This window comes from Apium graveolens, chromosome 8 (assembly GCF_009905375.1).
Source record: "Apium graveolens cultivar Ventura chromosome 8, ASM990537v1, whole genome shotgun sequence".
Classification (NCBI taxonomy): Eukaryota; Viridiplantae; Streptophyta; class Magnoliopsida; order Apiales; family Apiaceae; genus Apium; species Apium graveolens.
In genome coordinates, this window is record NC_133654.1 from 139842446 (window position 1) to 139850792 (window position 8347).

Below are 8347 nucleotides of genomic sequence, written 5' to 3' on the forward strand. Positions count from 1 at the left end.
AAAGTGAAAAACCCTCCTTAATGGGAATCCAGAAAGGAAATCTGTTCGTAGCTGACATGAACTCTGGAAGCAATCCTGAAGTCAATTGTTTCTATGCAAAGGCATCGTCAGATGAGAGTTGGCTATGGCACAAGAGACTTTCTCATCTCAATTTCAAAACAATGAATTCTCTTGTAAAAAGAGAATTGGTAAGAGGTCTGCCTCAGCTGGAATTCTCTCCAGAAGGACTATGTGAGGCTTGCCAGAAAGGAAAGTCAAAGAAAGCAAGTCACAGAGGCACTGACACATCTTCCATAACTGGTGTTCTGCAATTATGGCATATGGATTTATTTGGACCAGTTAATGTCCTTTCGATGTCAAAGAAGTGTTACTGTCTTGTGATAGTTGATAACTATTCCAAGTATACGTGGGTTTTATTTCTTCACTCTAAGGATGAAACACCACAAGTTGTGATTGATCATATCAAGATGATTGAGTTAGATTCTAATGTTCCTGTTAGAGCAATAAGGTCAGATAATGGAACAGAATTCAAGAATTCACTTCTCAATGGATTATGTACAGACAAAGGGATTACCAGACAATTTTCAGCTCCTAGAACCCCTCAGCAAAATGGAGTGGTAGAAAGGAAGAATCGTACATTGATTGAAGCTGCAAGAACGATGTTAAGTGAATCAGGTCTTCCAATGTACTTTTGGGCTGAAGCTGTCAATACTGCATGTTATACTCAGAATCGAACTCTAATCAACAAAGACTTCATGAAAACTCCTTATGAGATTTTGAATGAACAGAAACCTTCTATCAAATACTTTCATGTATTTGGTGCCAGATGCTTCGTGCTCAACGATGGAGATGATCGTCGTGGTAAATTCGAGGCAAAGGCATATGAGGGTATTTTTGTTGGATATGGAAGAAGATCATACAGAGTGTATATCATTGATCAACACAAAGTAACTGAAAGTGTCAATGTTACATTTGATGACACTAAACTCCCTAGTATCCAAACTGAAGATCCTTTTGAGAAACTGAAGTTTGATGATATGTCAGATTCAGAATCAGAACATGGTCAAGAACCTGAGTTTGTTGCTGGTGAAGAACCTGTTAATCATGATGATACTCAAGGTAATAGTGATGGAAACTTTGGCAACAATGGAGATACCACTGCTACTGACGGAGAATCTTCAAGTCAACATGGCAACAACTCAGGGGGAGATGCTGGAGGATCATCTAGTAGGATACAACATCCCAATGAATTTCAAGGCAAATCATCAAGATCAAATCTTCCAAGACAGACTGTCTGGAATAAAGCTCATCCTTTTGAGTTGATTATTGGTGATCCAGATGTTGGAGTCAGAACTAGACGTGCTACTCAAAATGAGTGTCTGTTCTCAAGATTTCTTTCTGAGATGGAACCTAAGAAGATTGAGGAAGCACTGACTGATCCAGATTGGGTGATTGCTATGCAAGATGAGCTCAATCAGTTTGAAAGTCAACAAGTCTGGAAACTGGTACCTAGACCTACACACAAGAAAGCTGTTGGTACTAGGTGGGTATTCAGGAATAAACTAGATGAAGATGGTGTGGTTACAAGAAATAAGGCAAGACTGGTAGCAAAAGGGTATTCTTAAGCTGAAGGCATTGATTATGATGAAACCTATGCTCCAGTGGCTAGACTTGAGGCCATCAGGATATTTCTGGCATTCGCAGCATTCTCAAACTTTAAAGTTTATCAAATGGATGTCAAGAGCGCCTTTCTGAATGGAAAGCTGGATGAAGAGGTATATGTAGAGCAACCTCCTGGTTTTGAAGATCCAGATCATTTGGATTCTGTCTTCTTTCTTTTCAAGGCTATCTATGGGCTCAAACAGTCTCCAAGAAAATGGTATGACACTCTCTCTGAATTTCTTATTGAAAATAGCTTTATTAGAGGTGTCATAGACAAAACTCTCTTTTCTAAAAAACATAAGAATGATACTATATTAGTCCAAGTCTATGTGGATGATATAATATTTGGGTCTACTAATGATAATCTCTGTAAGAGATTTGCTAAGTTAATGCACAATAAGTTTGAAATGAGCATGATGGGAGAGCTGAAGTTCTTTCTTGGATTACAAGTAAATCAAAGGTTAGATGGAACATTTATTTGTCAATCCAAGTATCTCAAGGAACTCCTCAAATAGTATAATCTAGAGGATTCTGCATCAGCAAGGACTCCATCAACTACAGCTGTCAAGCTTGGACCATGTGAAAACTCCATTAAGGTAGATGTCACAAGCTACAGAGGTATGATTGGCTCGTTACTCTATCTTACTGCAAGTAGACCAGATATTATGTATGCTACATGCTTATGTGCAAGATTCCAAGCGGATCCTAGAGATATTCATCTCGTTGCTGTTAAATGAATCTTAAGATATCTTAAGGGAACACCAAATCTAGGTATTTGGTACCCTAAAGAATCTGGTTTTAACCTTGTTGGATATACAGATTCAGATTATGCAGGAAGTGTTGTTGATAGGAAAAGCACCTCAGGGAGTTGTCAATTCCTAGGTAGCAGACTAGTCTCATGGTACAGCAAGAAACAGCAAACAGTTTCCAACTCAACGGCCGAGGCTGAATATATTGCTGCTGGAAGCTGCAGTGCTCAGATCTTGTGGATTAGGAACCAGCTACGAGACTATGGCTCTGTATTGAACAAAATTCCTATTTTATGTGACAATACAAGTGCAATAGCCATCACCAACAACCCTTTGCAGCACTCGAGGACAAAGCACATTGACATCATGTATCATTTTATTAGAGAGCACGTCATGAATGGTACTGTTGAACTATTTTTTGTTCCAACAGAAGAAAAAATAACAGATATTTTCACTAAACCACTTGATGAATCCACATTTACCAGATTAGTTGGTAAATTGGGCATGTTGAATAGTTTTAGTGATTAATTTAGTTAATATCTGAGATCTGTTCTTTAATGAATTTACAAATGAATTTTTCATAAATGAAAAATTCATTTGCAAATTTATTTTATCATTTTATCATATTTCTTCCTTAATTCTATGTAATTTATATTATCTTATCTGTTTTATTTACTCTTCTTGTTAATTTCAAACATATCAGAATATTTTATTTTCTCTAAAAATATTTTTCTATGAATTTTATTTGCTAAAATTCAACATAAATCTATTTTTGGAACAAAAATAATTAATTCTGAAATATTGTCTTTGTTTTTATAAATATTTTCTGTAAGTATATAATTGTCTTTCTACTGGAATGACAATCGGCAAGACAATTAAAATTGTCTTGCTGAAAATCATTTCAATACATATTTATATATAAATATGTTAATACTAATTCTGCTTATAATTGCTTTATTTCCAGAATGACAATCGGCAAGACAATTGAAATTGTCTTGCTGAAAGTCATTTCAGTATATAATTGTGTTATTTTGGTTATCAGTATAGTTTTATACTGGCAAGACAATCGGTATGACTATCAATTGTCTTGCCAGTTATAAACCTTATATATAAATATTTTCCTTTTATTTTATACTGGTATGACAATCGGTATGACTATCAGATTGTCATACCAGTTATATATATTTAGTGTTTATTAATTTTATTTCAATTATTTTTTTTCTTTAAGCTGGTAGGACAATCGGTATGACAATCGGTATGACAATCCGATTGTCATACCAGTTATACTACTTAATCATTTTTGTGTGTGTTTTCTTTTCATCAGGTCAGCTCTATAGTTTTTTTAAATTTTCAACAGTCTTTCAGTTTTTTTCTCTCTTCTCTCTCTCATATTCGAATCAAACTCAACTGCTTCCTTGTCTTCCTTGCTCGAGTTTTTACTCAGCATACAAAAATCATCACTCCTGTGATATATACATACAAGTATATACATACAGAAGTGCTGTTGGATTTTTGTTAAAAAAATCAATTTGTGTTCGGTGTTTTTGGATAATTTTAATTTTAATTTTAATTTCTGTTTTGTGTCTTTTGGCTTTTCAAATCTGCGTTTGTGAGTTAAGAATTTTAACGAGATACATTTCTGTCTAAATTTTTCGATTATAATTAATTTAATTCGAATTATTAAATTAATTTAATTAATTCGAATTTTCTTAATATTATTCTTAAAATTCTGAAAGTGTGTGTCTTATTATTATTTTAAATGGCTCTCAATTTCCAAATTGTCGCACATAATCAGGTTGGTTATTTTAATCCAGAAAAATGTGATGTGGAAAAATTTAAGCCATGGATTAGATTTTTAAATGACCATTCGATTGTTAGCTCTGCTATTAAATCAAATGTGATTTTAAATGTCGATCTGCTTAGACTGATATGCACAAACTCTACTGTGGCCGATGATTCAAAATCTTTTTCATTCACCGTGGCAAACACACAGTATGTAGTTGATGAAACAGTCGTCAATCAAGCGTTAAATTTTCCATTGGACAATTTTTGTAATTTACCCTCTGAAAATGATATCACAAACTTTTTCCATGCTATTCACTATCAGGGGGTGATCAATTTAACCAAACTTTCAAAATCCAATTTGGTGTCTGAATGGGACATTTTTTTCGATACACTTTCTAAAGTGTTTGCCAACTGCACTAAATCCAACTTTCACAACATCACTTCCACTCTGCAGTATATTGGTCTTGCGGTTGTTTTCAATCAAATGATCAATTTTGGCAAACTACTTTTTCCCATTCTCTTGAGACGTCTCACTACTGCTTTACGTGATCATTCTACAAATCGTAGGTATCATGTTACTATGCTCGTTTTCTCATGCTTATAGCAGATCATCTTCTCACACCTGAGCACAAAGCCCTTTTTGCTAACTCTGCAGTAACCGAACCCCCTCCTGTAAGCAAAAAGATTTACACCCGCCAAGACACAACCTTCAAATTCATGCAAGTTCCAGTACTTGTATCTGCTTTTATGGCCACTTATATTCCCCTACCTATTTTCAATCTTCCCGGTCATGAACAGCAACCTCAACCTCCAGTGGTTCAAGCCACCCAGGCTCCTCCAACATCAGATGCACTTCCATTATAGGTAGTAATTCCTCACTCTCACTCCATTCCTACTTCTGTTGAAAGATCCCCAGTGGTCGATAGGACTGACCATAAAGTTGTAGAACCACAGCTTCAATCCCAGGTCATAGAGCCAAACACAGAGTCACAACCTATCTTAACCTCTCCCCCACTGTCTAAAATGTTACCCAGAAGGTTAATAGGAAGTACTGTATTGTTGAATGTGAGTGAACCCTCAGCTCTGCCTCCTCCCAAGAAAAGAAGAACATATATTGAGGCATCTGAAAGCCCATCCTTGTCCTCCCAACAGGACATGGACTTTGAAATGGCCAATGAACAGTTACTAGAGACATTCTCTCAACAGGATGAATCTATTGAAATTCACCATAGGGCCATGGCATCTTGTACTGAGTCAAGCACAATTCCATTACTCACAATGGAACCATACATACCCACAGATGATACTCAGGACACAGAGCAAGGAGTGCACATAGAGTCTGTTACAGTGCCTGCCATAGTTACGGCAGAATAGCAGTCACATGCTTCTGAGGGAAAATCTGACTCTCAGCCACCCTTAATAGAGTCATTTTCTCCCCTCCCAGATCAAACACCTCTGGCTCCCTCACGAGATTCTCCACTCGCAGATTTATCTGAAGAAAGTGGAGGGCAACTCGGTCAATCTATCCCTGAAGCAATTCAGACATCTATTTCACATGAAATGATAGGTTTGACTGAGGATCGGGACTCGCGAATTCCCATTGCACGACCACTGACCTCTCTTGAAGAGGCTAGGGTGATTTTAACTGCAGGTTTAGAAGAACAGCAACAGGAAGACTCCTCACGAGCAATTATATTGAGAGAAACATAAGCACGTGAGGTGAGTGAACCAAACACGAGTGAAATTCAGGTGAGAGCACACACAGACACAGATACTGAAAACCTGTTAGCTCAAATTGCTGCTCTAAAAGAAGAACTTGCAAAAAGCCAAGTTGAGGCTCAAGCATTTAAATCACAAGTGGTTGAACGGTCTTCTTCTTCCACCTCTGTCAACAATCAACTGGCACTCATCAGGAATGATATCTCAGATCTCAAGAACACTGTCACACCAAAGCTCAATTCCATTCAGAAAACTCCAACTTTATCAGCTGATGATATTTCTAACTTCTGCTCTCTACATACAAGAATGACTTCTCTTGAAGACCTGGTTGAAATGAATCATGCACTGGACTCCTCCAGATTTCTAAAGATAGAAACGGGCATGGAACATCTTAATGAAGGAATGAAACACTTGTATTTCATGATCAATAATTCTCACTGCCCTAATGAAGAACAAAGAACTTACTTTGAAGGGCCGTCTGGTGGAGGCTCAGGCTTTGGAGGTGATGGAGGTCATGGGGGTTCTAAAGGAAAGTCAGTAGAGGATCCCTCAACTAAGAGGGAGAAGAAAGGGAGTAGTGAAAAGGGAAAAGAAAAAGATACCTCTGCTGGAGATAAAGGAAAGGTTGATGATGTCTACTACAGTGGAGAACATGATGACTTTGATATTTTTGACATTCCCACTGAACCAGTCTTGGAAGATAAAGATGGTTTATTTGAAGCTGAAGAGGAAAGTGATTTTGGAGATTGGGAAGAGGAAGCTACAGTGGATCCTATCTTTGAGAAAGAGTTTCAGCAGCAGCAGTCAGAGATGAAAAGAAAAGAAGCTGAACTCAAAAAGGTCTCCCAGATCATTGACATGAGGAAAGACATACAAAGAACAGAAACTCTTCAAAAGCAACGTCTTCATGACATTAAGGCTCAAGAAAGGAGAAGAGATGTCAGACTGAAGATTGGTGAAAAATGGGATGAAGCTAGGAGAGTACTTGATATGCCTCAGCTGAGCACTAACAATGATAGACAGTTCCTACATCTTCTTGACAAGCTGGAAATCTCAAATCCTAACAATGACATGTACATGAATGCTATCGAGACTGAAGTCTCAAGGATCACAGCTGCTTTTGACAGATCCCTAAATGAGATGAGCATTTTTGTATATTGTCAGAGTGAAGGATCTTTCAAGGTATCACTTCATCTGTTTGAGAATCGTTCTTTGTCAGAGATTTGGGTTCTTCTCAACAAAGTAAAAAGAAGCTCAGAATTGATTGAAGTTCTTCGAGAAAGGCTTAAAGAGTTTTCCAGCAGGGCTAGTCCTCAAGTGGTCAACAATCCTCATCAGGTGAGATTCTTTAAGTCTGATTGTCTTCAAATCTGTCAGCTAGATGTACAATCTCTTAAAGACTACTCAGCTAAGCATCTGGTCTGGATGGAACATCATTTAAGAACTGCTGGATACTCATCCATGTTGAAGACTCAAGCTGCTGATTTGATTCAAGCTTATTGTGAAAAGAATATTAAAAGATACAATCAGATCAAGAATAAGCTAAAGTCAGTTGGAGTTCAACCAGTCAGACCAGCAAGCTTCACTTCAGAAAAGGATCGTGTCTTTGACAAGGAGTTGCTTCAAGATTTAGAAGAAGGTGAAGTCAGAAGAGAAGACAATTGAAGTCAATTAGCTCAAAACTCAATGTAATATGATTAGAGCTTTATGAATCAAGATAGTCTAATGTAGTTATATGTTCAGGCTAGAGGAACATCTATCTTGTATTCACTTGTAAATTTCTTTTGGAATCTGGAAAATGTTAAATATAATCCAGAACTTTTCTGCTATTTACTTTGCATTACTGTTTATATCTTTTTCTTATTTGTTAGTTGAGTTATCCTCTAGGTATTTGTTGTTATTGTCTAACAAACAAATAGGGGGAGATTGAAAGGCATATGTTAAGCCTATTTGTTTATTCGAGGATTTAACTCAACTCAAATAAGAATGTAATAAGTAAATAGTGGATCTATCGTCAGAGAGATCTCACAAAGTAACATATGTCAAAGGGTTAAGAAACATTATTCATCTACAGACTTGAAGACTTAATTCACTGGAAGCAGCTCAAGAAATTGATCAAGCCTCAGTGATATAAATCAAGATTGTGGATTCAATCAAGTGACAGAGATCTCGTCAGGGTATCAATTAATTACAAGGATTTAGTCTGAAGAAAATCAAAGTATCAAAGTCAAGACATGAAGAAACGTCACGGAAGTTAGTCACTCATGAACCAGACAGGACATCGAGTGTCAACGTTGAAGTGGTGGAATTGATTCATATATTTCAGTGATTTTCAGAAGTTTTACAGGAGAATGGATGTTGCTCAGGGTTAGTGTTAATTCTCTATTAATTAATTAAGTCATATAATTTAATTAAGAAAATAAATTATATCT